Genomic DNA, 13,887 nt, shown 5'->3' with positions numbered 1-13,887 from the left:
TAGAGAGAGCAATAATGGGTAAGGGGCGTGCAGACTAACTCCTTCCTTGTCCAATCAGGTGCACAGGAAGATGTCTTTTTACCAATAAAAATAAAGTTCGCTTTCCGGAGGCGGGAGGGTAAGCCTTGACTGCCAGTTCTCCAAAGCAACGACAGAGTAGAAGACAGAGAATGATTAGAGGTAGGACCAACCCAGGAAAAGGGGCGGGGTGAAGGCGGGGGTAACTCTGAGCGGCGGCTACACTGGCCAGTGGCGTGTGAGAACTACTGTTCCTGTTGTAGTGTTTCTCGCCAATCAGGAAGACCAGGGGGTAGGCGGGGCGGGGAAGAGGTGGGAAGAGCTCGCAGCACCGCCGGGCGCCCGTCGGGCTCTTGGGGAGAGAGAGAGAAATCCGGTTAAAATCTGGAGTCGGAGGGAGGTTTAACCACAGATCGGTTCCGATCGGATTATTCCTTAAAGGGGACGCGCCATTGTCAAGAGAACGAAGTCTGGGGCCCGAGGGCGGGGACCGGCGGCGCCTGAGGAGCGAGGCAGCTGCACTTGGACTGGGGACGGGTAGGTGTTGCCTGGGTAAAGGCGCTTCATTTCACTTTCTCTTCCAGCTCCAGAGGCGGGCGCCGGGATGCCCGCCGGCTGGCGGCCGCAGCCCCGGCGGCAGACGAGATCGCCGGCCCTCGCCCGCTTTCTGATGGGGGCCGAGAGGGGAGGCGGGCCAGGATGGCTGGCAATCTGCGCCGCCCGGGCCAAGACCCGTAACGGACACTAAGCCGCACCGCAGCCCCCGTCTCAACCGAAAACTCGGCGGAGCGGCAGCTGGTCCTCGGGGAGCGCCGAGCGCTTAGCTCCCCCGCGCGCCCGGCTCCCGGTGCGCGCGCTGCTTCCTTGCGCGCCCCCTTCCCCTCGCGCGCCCAATTCTGCTCGCGCGCGCCGCGTCCTCGCGGACTCGCGGGAGCCGCCCCGCGGGGAGGAAGGCGGCGCGGTGGAGGGAGGTCGGAGGCCACCGCTCTGCAGCCCTGGCCCTGAAGGCAGGGCTGGGAAGCAAACTTAGCGCGGCAGCTTGGCGACCCCGGGCGAGAAAGGGCGCTGGGGACCACGGAGAGTGCAGAGTCGCCAGCCGGGCCCAGCATTGTCCTGCTTTTCCTCTGCTCTGGTCTCTCCGCCCACTGCTCGCGGTCGTGGGGAGGGGTGCGGATGCGGGCGCCGTGCCCGCGCTGCTCCGGGCCGGCGGCGCACCCCTAGACTCCGTGCCTGCCTGAGCCGGAGTCTGCCCCCACCGACCCCGCAGCGGCCGCCCGTCGGGGCCAGGGAGCGTCTTTGCAGCTCTCCCGTCTCCGCACCCGCGCAGGCTGCCTGGGTGCTGAGCTCTTCTTTGTAACTTTTCTTTGCCTATTGATGGAAGTTATGGCTTCCGGGCGGCAGGTTCTTTGGGCAAAACATCGTTTCCTGCGTTTTGGAAAGGCTCACTTCTAGTACGAAATGGTTCTTGATCGCTGTTGGACTTTTCCTCCCATCCTAGTTTCATTCCTGGCACCTAAAATCGTTTCTTTTGTGGATTTGCACTGTAAGGGAGCATTAACCTCTCTTCAGTTCAGTTCAGTTCAGTTCAGTCGCTCAGTCGTGTCCGACTCTGCGACCCCATGAACTGCAGCACGCCAGGCCTCCCTGTCCATCACCAACTCCCGGAGTTCACTCAGACTCACGTCCATCGAGTCGGTGATGCCATCCAGCCATCTCATCTTCTGTCGTTCCCTTTTAGGTCAAGATAATTTGGAAAAAAAAAAAAAGGAGGGGTGCTGATGAGGAGCAAGAGCTCTTTGTAGTGAGAATTTGCCTTCACCTTTGAACTGTGGAAAGTGTTGCCTCGACTGACTGGCGGAGATTCTTTTGGAAGGAAAAAGAAACGTTGCAAAACAAAAAACTTCAGATTGCTAGGGTCTATAGGATTAGGCGGAAAAAATAGAATTTCGATAGAAATGAAGTTAGTTTAACTATTCTGTCCAGCAGATACCTTCCGTAAAGTTAGTTTCTGCTACCGAACCCATAGACATTATAGTTAGTAACAGCAGCTTGTACTATTGATAAACAAGAAATTTTTTCCCCTCCATCTTAAGCATTAGTGCTATTCTATACCTGTCAATCCCTGGAGAAAGGAATGGCAACCCACTCCAGTATTCTTGCCTGGAGAATTCCACAGATAGAGGAGCCTGATGGGCTCCAGTCCATGGGGTCGCCAAGAATCGGACATGACTGAGCGACTAATACACATACCTGTCAAAACATGCTAAAGAAGTTACATTTAGAAACAGTACATCCTTGTTAGAAACCTTATTTAGAAAAGGAATATTTTCATGAGCATTCATTTTTGACAGTTTCTTCTTGTGCAATACTTTGTAGAGTACTTGCATGTGCAAGTTACAAGCCTATAAACAAAGTTGCGGTGGGTGTGTTATTATGTAGTCTGTTTTTGGCTGCTGCTGCTGCTAAATCGCTTCAGTTGTGTCCGACTCTGTGCGACCCCATAGACGGCAGCCTACCAGGCTCCCCCGTCCCTGGGATTCTCCAGGCAAGAACACTGGAGTGGGTTGCCATTTCCTTCTCCAATGCAAGAAAGTGAAAAGTGAAAGGGAAGTCGCTCAGTCATGTCCAACTCTAAGCCACCCCATGGACTGCAGCCTACCAGGCTCCTCTGTCCATGGGATTTTCCAGGCAAGAGTACTGGAGTGGGGTGCCATTGCCTTCTCCGTTTCTTCCATTCTGTTATTATGTAAAACTACTTTTTTAGAAAAGTGAATTTATTGGAACTTCTGGCCCAGTGGTTGGTGTGTGTGTGTGTGTGTGTGTGTGTGTGTGTGTGCGCGTGTGCGTGTATTTAAGCAATATAACAACTTTCCAAAGTATTCATTAACTGTTTAGTAACTTTATGAGTGATGTGAAGCATTATAACATAAATTCACAGGCTCAGCAATAACAACAGAGAAACTATACCTGGGAAACTAAAAGTCAATTTCAGAGAATAATGTTTGAGAGATGCTTTACTCTTCCTATAGAATTTTGCAAGTGTAGACATACAAACACGTGATCTTTCCTAATAATCTTGATAGTATCTGGGATTGTACACATAATGGTCCCCTTTTTTCTCCTTTCCTTTGATAAGTATGTCAGGCAAGCTGGCTAGCATAATCTTCCTTTCCATCTCATAATAGTAGAAGATTAAAGCAAGATTCCAAAATTCTGTTTTTGTTCACTTACCAGCTTATTTAAACAATAAAGGAGAGAATTCCGGAACTTCTAAAAGATTACATATAAAGAAAACACTCAGAATTATCTTTGAAATATCTAGGCTGTGTTTCCTGGAGAACATATTTTTCCTGTGTGCTTTTAACATTGTTTTAAACACATTGTCTTAAATATACACATTGCCAAGGCATTTCTTGAATTGTGAAGTGTCCCTTGAGATCCCTGGGAACTAGGACTGTCCTCTATTTCTGTGCAGATACACTCTGTCACCTAATACATTTCTAGTGCCCAGTAAATGGATTTGTTGACTTAGGACTTTGTGAGAGAAAAAGATAATGTTCTCTAAAGGCTGTTTGAGAGGCTTATTTATTTTTTAAAACACCTTTCTGAACAAGTTACACCAAACACCAGCAGTTGGTTTAGTGTCTAGGGGAAGGTATATTAATCTAGTTGCTTTTTGTTCTGTGTACAAAAATATGACTTAATTGTTAATAGTGTTTGATCCACAGACATCTTTCATGATGGTGATTGTTTGTTGTCCCAATTACTAGAACAAGGTTTCATCTGTCAACGTCTGTTGAGTACCCATTTATTTGAGGAGTATTGTGGAAACATAAAGTAGAAATGGATGACAATCATTACTTTGAAAGTTACGGAGATTAATGGGGAAGATGCAAAATTATCATCCGTAGGGAAAAGATAATGTGTATCTCATTGCAGTAACAGGTGCATAGTAACAGTGACACAGGATTCATGCCAAAATGGTAAAGGAATAGTGGAATTGTTAGAAACTTAGGTGATGTGGGAAAGTTTTCATTGTTTTATGTAGCAAATCTTATATTTTTAAAAAATAAAAAATAAAGTATGTTTGGGGTGTATGTTCACTACTTGACTATTTTCCGTATGTAAAATATTGGTTGTGGGGCAGAGCATATACTCTGAATTTCAGTTACTGTTACCTCATCAGTGGGATCATCCCTCTAACCCAGCTCATGTTACCTTATCTGCAAGCTCTCCTGTTCTAATCCCAAGTGATGGCTCTTTTCTCTTGATTCTGTAAAGTCCTTTTCAGCTCAGGCCATGCTTTGACTTATATGTATATTTCTTCATTAGATTTTGAACTTTGGTTAAAAAGTATTAACAGAAGTTGGAACTTGCCCTCTCCACTCCCATCCTAGCCCCTTTTCAGTTCAGTTCAGTCGCTCAGTCGTGTCCGACTCTTTGTGACCCCCATGAATCGCAGCACGCCAGGCCTCCATGTCCATCACCAACTCCAGGAGTTTACTCAAACTCATGTCCATCAAATCCGCGATGCTATCCAGCCATCTCATCCTCTGTCGTCCCCTTCTCCTCCTTCCCCCAATCCCTTCCAGCATCAGGGTCTTTTCCAATGAGTCAACACTTCGCATGAGGTGGCCAAAGTACCAGAGTTTCAGCTTTAGCATCAGTCCTTCCAATGAACACCCAGGACTGATCTCCTTTAGAATGGACTAGTTGGATCTTCTTGCAGTCCAAGGGATTCTCAAGAGTCTTCTCCAACACCATAGTTCAAAAGCATCAATTCTTCGGTGCTCAGCTTTCTTCACAGTCCAACTCTCACATCCATACATGACCCCTGGAAAAACCATAGCCTTGACCAGACAGACCTCTGTTGGCAAAGTAATGTTTCTGCTTTTTAATATGCTGTCTAGGTTGGTCATCGGAGAAGGCAATGGCAACCCACTCCAGTACTCTTGCCTGGAGAATCTCATGGATGGAGGAGCATGGTAGGCTGCAGTCCATGGGGTTGCTAAGAGTCGGACATGACTGAGCGACTTCACTTTCATGCATTGGAGAAGGAAATGGCAACCCACTCTAGTATTCTTGCCTGGAGAATCCCAGGAACAGAGGAGCCTGTTGGGTACCGTCTCTGGGGTCACACAGAGTCGGACATGACTGACGTGACTTAGCAGTAGCAGGGTGGTCATAATTTTCCTTCCAAGGAGTAAGCATCTTTTAATTTCATGGCTGCAGTCACCATCCGCAGTGATTTTGGAGCCCAGAAAAATAGTCTGACACTGTTTCCACTGTTTCCCCATCTATTTCCCATGAAGTGCTGGGACCAGATACCATGATCTTCATTTTCTGAATGTTGAGCTTTAAGCCAACTTTTTCACTCTCCTCTTTCACTTTCATCAAGAGGCTCTTTAGTTCCTCTTCACTTTCTGCCATAAGGGTGATGTCATCTGCATATCTGAGGTTATTGATTTTTCTCCCAGCAGTCTTGATTCCAGCTTGTGCTTCCTCCAGCCCAGCGTTTCTCATGATATACTCTGCATATAAGTTAAATAAGCCCCTTTTACTATTTTCTAAAGTGCTTGAGCAGTTTTTATTAGCCCCAAAGCTTCTGTAAAACCATAAAAAAAAAGTTCATATTGTTTTATTTGGGGAAAGTGTATATGTGTGTTTAAAGGAAAAACCAGGTTTTTCCTTATCACCAGTTTCACATGTTCATTGTAAAATATTGTTATGAAAAAAATGTGTAATTTAGAAACTAAATATCCCCCATAAAATTGCCTTTATCACATTATAGCTACTGATCATGGTTTGACTTTTAATTCCAGTTTTTTCCCTTTCTTTTTTTTATTACTTTCAGATAGGAATGCCTTAAGCTATCTTACTTGAAAGTTTTAATTAGTAAGTTACATTTACTGGAATGGAGAAGGGTAATCAATTTTATACACTTATTTATTTTTTATTTTATATAATGAAATGATTATTATTAATTTCTTCAGGCTCGGTAGTTATGTTTATTTTTACCTGTTCTTAAGAACAGGTTTTCTTTTTTTGTGTTCAAAACAAAGTCTATGATTATAGACTGTAAGAATCACAATCATTTCAAAAATGGTTAAAATCTGTCTCCCTGAACATTTTAAGTGTCTTTACCCTAAATGTTTTTGGAGTACATACCGTAAGCGTAATCTCTTCTCATTTCTTGATTCTTCTCATCTCTAGAGAGCCTTAAAAATTGCTCTGAGGCTGCCAACTGGCACATCTCGTAGTAGCCCCAGGAGGACTGCAGGAAGGTATTTGTTCCTGATCAGTTCACATGCAGAGGTCTTACTCTACCCTTAATGTTGCTCATTGTAAAAAGGGAGCTACATCTTAGGCTGATGAAGAAGGTGGTAAGATTCTGTTGCTCTGGGTGCTTCTTTAAGCCAGCCCAGAAAGGAAAAAGGTTTTCCAAAAGTTCCTAAATAGAAAGCCCAGCTGCAAGCAGCCAGTAGGGCTAATCAGGCAAGAAATCTCTTTTTATTCAGCAAGTTTTTATTGAGAACTGCACCTAATTTGTGCACCACGTAGGCACTGAGGATAGGATGATGAAATTTGTCTTCACCACGAGTTCCTCTGAGTAGGATCCTTAAATAGACAGAGTGGTACATGTGGATGAAAAATAGCGTGCACAAAGTGCACTCTTAGGTGTGTGATTCACCCTTGTTTATTATTTTGTATAGTTTCTTTAAAAGTATCCTAGCAGACAGACCTGGTATTCCGTAGGAGGTGGGTTGGGATTCATGGAGCCTGTTAAAGTAAATATATGAGTTCTAAAATTTTTTTTTTTAATTTCAAACACTGTTATTGCCATGAGGCAGAATATTTGTGAAATTATGCAAATGTTGATGTATCTTTTCTTATACCCTCCAGGGATCATACATTTCATAGACCTCAAAATGACACTACATCTCTATCCTAGTAGGTGATTCCTAGTTTGGTGATAGAGTAGTAACACATCCTTTAAAACTCATCAGTTAGTTCAGTTCAGTCACTCAGTCGTGTCCCACTCTTTGCGACCCCATGGACTGACTGCAGCACGCCAGGCCTCCCTGTCCATCGCCAGCTCCCGGAGTTTACTCAAACTCAGGTCCATTGAGTCCGTTATGCCATCCAGACATCTCATCCTCTCGTCCCCTTCTCCTCCTGCCCTCAATCTTTCACAGCATCAGGATCTTTTCAAATGAGTCAGTTCTTCGCATCAGGTGGCCAAAGCATTGGAGTTTCAGCTTCAGCATTGGTCCTTCCAATGAATATTCAGGACTGATTTCCTTTAGAATGGACTGGTTGGATCTCCTTGAAGTCCAAGAGACTCTCAAGAGTCTTCTCCAGCACCACAATTCAAAAGCATCAATTCTCTGGCGCTCAGCTTTCTCTATAGTCCAATTCTCACATCCATACATGACCACTGGAAAAACTATAGCTTTGACTAGATGGACTTTTGTTGGCAAAATAATGTCTCTGCTTTTTAATGTGCTGTCTAGGTTGGTCATAACTTTCCTTCTAAGGAGTAAGCGTCTTTTAATTTCATGGCTGCAGTCATCATCTGCAGTGATTTTGGAGCCCCCCCAAAATAAAGTCTGACACTGTTTCCACTGTTTTCCCATCTATTTGTCATGAGGTAATGGGACCAGATGTGATGATCTTAGTTAAAACTCATAATGCTACAATAAATAGGTATCTTTATCAGTATTTTTGTTTTGTATGGCATGAAAATGATTGTTTTGAAAAATCACTTGTATTAAAATACAGTGTGAAGTATTTCTTGCTTTTACAAAATGGACTGCCTTCTTCCCTTGTAAACCTGTTCTATTGCTTGATCTTTGTGGAGATTTGTGGAGAAAGAATTGGTTAAGGAAGTGGCCTTGTAGGACTGTCAGTGATTGGAGTCAGCTAGGTAAGAGAGAGGTAGATGGAAGATACATCCCATGGACTTTGTAATGCAGCAAGTATGATTTGTTGAGTTTTGAAAAGAGTTAAAAATTTAAAATAACAGCTTGAGATATAATTTACATACTGTACAATTCACCTATTTAGATTGTACAAGTTAGTGGTTTTAGTGTGTTCTGGAGTTATGCACTTCTATCACAACCAGTTTTAGAACTCTTTCATCACCCCATCACCTTCCTGACCTCCTTCCTCAGCCCTGCTGCTGCTGCTAAGTCGCGTCAGTCGTGTCTGACTCTGTGCGACCCCATAGACGGCAGCCTACCAGGCTCCCCCGTCCCTGGGATTCTCCAGGCAAGAACACTGGAGTGGGTTGCCATTTCCTTCTCCAATGCAAGAAAGAGAAAAGTGAAAGTGAAGTCGCTCAGTCATGTCCGACTCTTCGTGACCCCATGGACTGCAGCCTACCAGGCTCCTCTGTCCATGGGATTTCCCAGGCAAGAGTACTGGAGTGGGGTGCCATTGCCTTCTCCTCCTCATCCCTAGGCAATGGCTAATCTCCATTCCATCTCTATACATTGGCTGTTCTGATATTTAATATAAATGAAAGATAACATTTTAATTGATGTGTATTCTTATATAAATCTTTCCCTGTAGCGTTCATAAATCCTAGGAGTAGAGAGGGTGCTCTCATGATGCTCCAAGTTTAGAAAGATTTTCCTTAAGAGGAAATTTATCTAAATCCTTATTCTACCTAAACCTGGAGAGCATTTGTCTCCCCCTATAAAAATCACAAGATTCATTTTGAAAGGAAAAAAAAAAACACTCATTTTGGTGATGCTTTTTAAAAACATTCATTTAATCATTTGGTGACTCTCGACAAGTGAATAATTCATTTCTTGAGTTCTGCATACTGGACTTAAATAAAGGACAGTGCTTTGAAAGAAGTTGAAAGTACTTGGTTAAGTTCTAGTCATTGCAGAATGTAGTATGATGTTTACCTTACTGGCTTAGAAGGTATTGTGCAACTTGTCATTTATTTGATCAGAGATAAATAAACTTGCTGTGTAAGTTGCTTGTGATGAACTTGTATTGCCCTGCTAGAGATCTTGTAGGCACTTAGTAAGTGTTTATTGGTTGCCTGATCACTATGATCACAGATGTTTTCATCAGCTCCCAGTCCTTGTTTTCCAGCTTGTTAATAATAATAGTAGCCGCATTTATTGAGTACTTAATAAGTAATGTGATAAGTACTTTATATGTACTATCTTTTAAAGTAAAAGGATGTAATTTATTTTTGAAAATTTTCTGTCATTCTCCTTTGATTGTACTTTTACAGACTTCTGGTCATTTTTTTTTTTAAGAGTATTTTGAATGACCATTTTTGATCAAACGTAAGCCTGGTAGGCTGCAGTCCATGGGGTCTCGAAGAGTCAGACACGACTGAGCGACTTCACTTTCACAGATTGGAGGTGGAAATGGCAACCCACTCCAGTGTTCTTGCCTGGAGAATCCCAGGGACGGGGGAGCCTGGTGGGCTGCCGTCTGTGGGGTCGCACAGAGTCGGACACTAATGAAGCGACTTAGCAGCAGCAGCAGCAGCAGCAGCAGCAGCAAGACACTTGGATGCCACTGTGTTCTTGATCTTTCTAGGAAATGTCAACATAAAGTTTTTACTAAGTAAATCTTGCTGTTGGATGACAGCAGTTGTGAGATACGTTGTATTTTAGAACAACCATACTTCAGAGTGGTTGAAGTGGTGGTGGTGGTTTTTTTTTTTAAAGAACATCTGGGAATCGAAGACAGGATACTAGTGTGTTCATTTACTGCAATGCAGCTTTGTTTTTTAGGTGGTAAAACATTCACAGGTATGCCTTGTTGCCTGCATGGATTTCAACATAATGTTTCAACTTCTCAGGATTCCTTGTTGTGTTTTGTCCTTGTTGTTTCAGTGTGTCTCTATTTCATGGTAACATTGCTGCTAAGTCACTTTAGTCGAGTCCGATTCTGTGCGACCCCATAGACGCCAGCCCACCAGGCTCCCCCATCCCTGAGATTCTCCAGGCAAGAACACTGGAGTGGGTTGCCATTTCCTTCTCCAGTGCAGGAAAGTGAAAAGTGAAAGTGAAGTCTCTCAGTCGTGTCCGACTCTTCATGACCCCATGGACTGCAGCCTACCGGGCTCCTCCATCCATGGAATTTTCCAGACAAGAGTACTGGAGTGGGGTGCCATTGCCTTCTCCACATGGTAACATTAGATGTGATGTAATTTAGTTCAGTACTAAAGAATGCTGGAAAGATAATTTAAATGTGATTTTCAATTTTCTTCTCCATTGGAAAAAGTTAAGATGGATAATGCCGTCTATAATACTGCTTAAAAAAAAATACTACTTTGGTGGTTCCATTCATGTGTCTTGGGTGTCATTGAACTCTTAATGATGTATTTGTAGAATCTCCAGTCATTAATCTCCTCAGTCAGCAATATACAGACCACCATATTTTGTTCATTGGTGGAGCCATTCCTTCCTAAATCATGTCTGGTTTGAGGGGTAGATTTGCTTATTATTTTACTGTTAACTGTATCTTTTTGTTTGCTCTCATTACACCCACCTGCAGTAGTTAACTGAAATTTGGTATTTTCCATGCAATAGGAAAATATAAACCATAGCTACTTGTTGAATGGTGGATAAAAATGCTAGAAGGTTCTCGGTGAGAAACCAAAGAACGTCCTGTGCATGGAGCTTTAGTGGTAGGACCTTGTTGTGTTTTTACTGCTTAGAAGACTGTTGGCTTCTTTCCTGGTTTTGGCCTCTGTTTCAGGTAGGTGGTATTTCTGCATAGCAGAAGGTGGTGTAACAGGGTGGTATAATCACCTTGTAGATGTTTAACTTCCCCTGAATGATGAATGTCTTAAAATTCCATCTTATTAAGTCTAATTCAAGTAGACGGAGAATAATTAAGTGGATGGAAAGTAATTCTTTTCTGGATGTCTTGATAGTCTACTTCTTGTGAGACACCAACCTGCAAACTTGTGCACTAGGACACCTGTATGCATTGGTGTATTATTTGCTGCAATTCAGAACCTAATATAATTCCATGGGCAGGAATTAGAGGCTTTAAAGAACTCTGAGATTGCATGTAAAATAGTCACATGTACCTGTTATATATCTATATTTCAACAGGATTTTTTGGTAATCTGCTTTCTTTGAGCTAAAATTATCTTTGTAGATGCACTTTTCTGTGTTTGTGTCCATGATGACTTAGACTATGTATTTATTTAATATTCCTGGCGATATTGAATCCATAGTAATAGTTTCAAGAAATACTGGTTAGAGTTTTAGTCATACATTTCTTTATGGTTGTTTCACTTTTTCCTGTTGTAGAACTCACGGAGTCATAGTGTTTTTAGAGCTGGACTGTCCTTGGGAATGATCTAATACAACTTCTATATTTCACAGAAGAAGATGAGATTGTGACTTGTTTATATGGTTACAAATTGAGTTCTTTTTGATTCTCAAACCCATGTTTTTCCTGTTCTAACATATGCTTGCCCAAGTAAAAAAAAATGTAATAGACAGTCTTAGATTATTATAACTTCTGTAACAGAAGTCTGTGAAACTTTTATGTGTTACTCCAGCAGTGTAAAAATTTGTGTCTGCATTCCCAGTATGTGTATGTCTGTTGTAAACTATATACTGTAATATTATGTACATAGTAAGACATTACCAAAAACAGTGAGATAAAAATGAAAAAATTTTAGAGCAATTTAAAATATATTATTTCCATATTTTTGATTCTATCTAAAATATTAGTAATTTTCAAAATAAGGATGCTTGAATGTCATCACTTAAAAAAATTTATTTTGAAGTAATTATAAATTCACATCAAGTTGCAAAAATAATACAAGGACTCCTGTGTAACCTTCATTCAGTGCCCCTCGGTTGTAATATCTTATATAACACAACATATTTATAACAACATTAAACCAGAAAACTGACAGTAGTACAATACTGTTGAGTAGTCGCATTCAGATTTCATGGTTTTCAGTGCACTCACTCATGAGTATGTGTGTATAGTTCTGTGTACTTTGATAACATTTCATGTCTAGATTTAACCACTACCTCAATCAAGGTACAGTACTGTTCCATCACTGCCCAGAAACTCCATCATGTAACTCAAGGTCTCCTCTTTCCCAACCCTCTGCATCCCTATTTATTGGCAGCGGGTAATTTGTTCTCCATCCCTGTAATTGTGTCATTTTGAGAGTGTTAAAATGGAATTGTACTATATGTAACTTTTTGAGATGAACTTTTTTTTCACCCAGCCCAGTGCCCTAGAGAACCATCCAAGCTGTCCTGTGTATCCGTATTTCATTTCTTTTTAGGACTGAGCAGGGCCAGTGTGTGGGTGTGTCACAATTACACAGTTTAACTCTTCACCTGTTGAAGAGCATGAGTTACTCCTAGCTTCTGGCTGTGACGAATAGAGCTACTGTGCACATTTGTATACAGGTTTTCTGTGTGAACCTAAGTTTTCATTTCTCTGGTGTACGTGCCCAAGAGTATAATTGCTTGGTTGCATTGTAAGTGTGTATTTATTTTTACAAGAAAGAGCCAGACTGTTTTCCAGAGTGGCTGTATACTCCCAATAGCAGTGTACAAAAGATCCAGTTTCTCTATATGTTTGCCAGAATTTGGTTATTTTCACTGTTTTTAAATGTTTGCTCATTCTAATAGTTGTGTAGTGATACCTCGTAGTTTTGGTTTGCCTTTCCCTCGTGGGTAAATTGTTTCCCGAATGAGCAAATTAGGTGGTTTGTTTTTCACTGTTGAGTTTTTAGAGTTCTTTATATATTCAAAATGTAAGTCTTTTGCTAGATATGTGATTGGCACAGATTTTCTTCCCATCCACAGATTGTCTCATCATCCTCTTAACAAGGATTTTTTTTTTAAAGAGGCAAGAAAGTTTTAAATTTTCATGTAGTGCATTTAATCATTGTTTTCTCTTCTATGATTGTACTTTTGGTGTCGTATGTGAACTCTTCACTTAGTCCTAAGTCTCAAAGACTTTTTCCCTCTGTGTTTTCTTCTAAAAGTTTTATAGTCTACATTTTACAAGATAATCACATTTTTACCTTATAGTTTCTTTTTTTTTCATAAAATACTGATATTGGTAACAGACAGTTGTCAGCTCTCCTATTTTCTTATTGCTTATTTGTATTTTGCTATATTAATACTATGTTTAATCTGTCTTTCTTTACAAAAAATTTAAAAATTCATCTGTGAATGATAGCATAATTCTACTGAGATCTGCAGGTATTCTTGCTTGGGCCCATGCACTCTGCAGCTCACTGTGATCTGATGAGAGTAAACAGGTGAGGCCATCCTAGACAACCCCTCCAGGGTGTGAAACTGCTGCCTCTCCCCAGGGGATGTCTGTCTACTGCAGGGATTCTAGAAAAACATCTACTTCTGTTTCATTGACTGTGCTAAAGACTTTGACTGTGTCGATCACAGCAAACTATGGGAAATTCTTAAAGAGATGGGAATACCAGGCCACCTTACCAGTGTCCTGAGAAACCTGTATGCAGGTCAAGAAGCAACAGTTAGAACTGGACATGGAACGATGAACTGGTTCCAGATTGGGAGAGGAGTACTCCAAGGCTGTAATTGTCACCCTGCTTATTTAACTTCTATGCAGAGTACATCATGTGACATGCTGGGCTGGATGAAGCACAAGCTGGAATCAAGATTGCTGGGAGAAATATCAATAACCTCAGATATACAGCTGACACCACTCTTATGGCAGAAAGTGAAGAAGAACTAAAGAGCCTCTTGATGAAGGTGAAAGAGGAGAGTGAAAAAGCTGACTTAAAACTCAGCATTCAAAAAATGAAGATCATGGCATCTGGTCTCATCACTTCATGGCAAATAGATGGGGAAACAACGGAAA

General features: G+C 41.9%; 1 protein-coding gene across 9 annotated transcripts in view; it reads left to right on the top strand.

The window, feature by feature from the left end:
- The first annotated feature begins 326 nt into the window (after positions 1–326).
- FRYL (FRY like transcription coactivator) overlaps positions 327–13,887 on the top strand; it is a 264,479-nt gene continuing 250,918 nt past the window's right edge. For all 9 annotated transcript variants that reach the window (XM_055588519.1, XM_055588516.1, XM_055588515.1 and 6 more), the window contains exon 1: positions 327–555. The gene's annotated coding sequence lies outside the window, so the exon portion shown is untranslated. The remainder of the gene's footprint in view (positions 556–13,887) is intronic.

The sequence above is a fragment of the Bubalus kerabau genome, chromosome 7 (genome assembly GCF_029407905.1).
Source record: "Bubalus kerabau isolate K-KA32 ecotype Philippines breed swamp buffalo chromosome 7, PCC_UOA_SB_1v2, whole genome shotgun sequence".
Lineage (NCBI taxonomy): Eukaryota > Metazoa > Chordata > Mammalia > Artiodactyla > Bovidae > Bubalus > Bubalus kerabau.
This window is presented reverse-complemented; position numbering and strand designations above follow the sequence as displayed.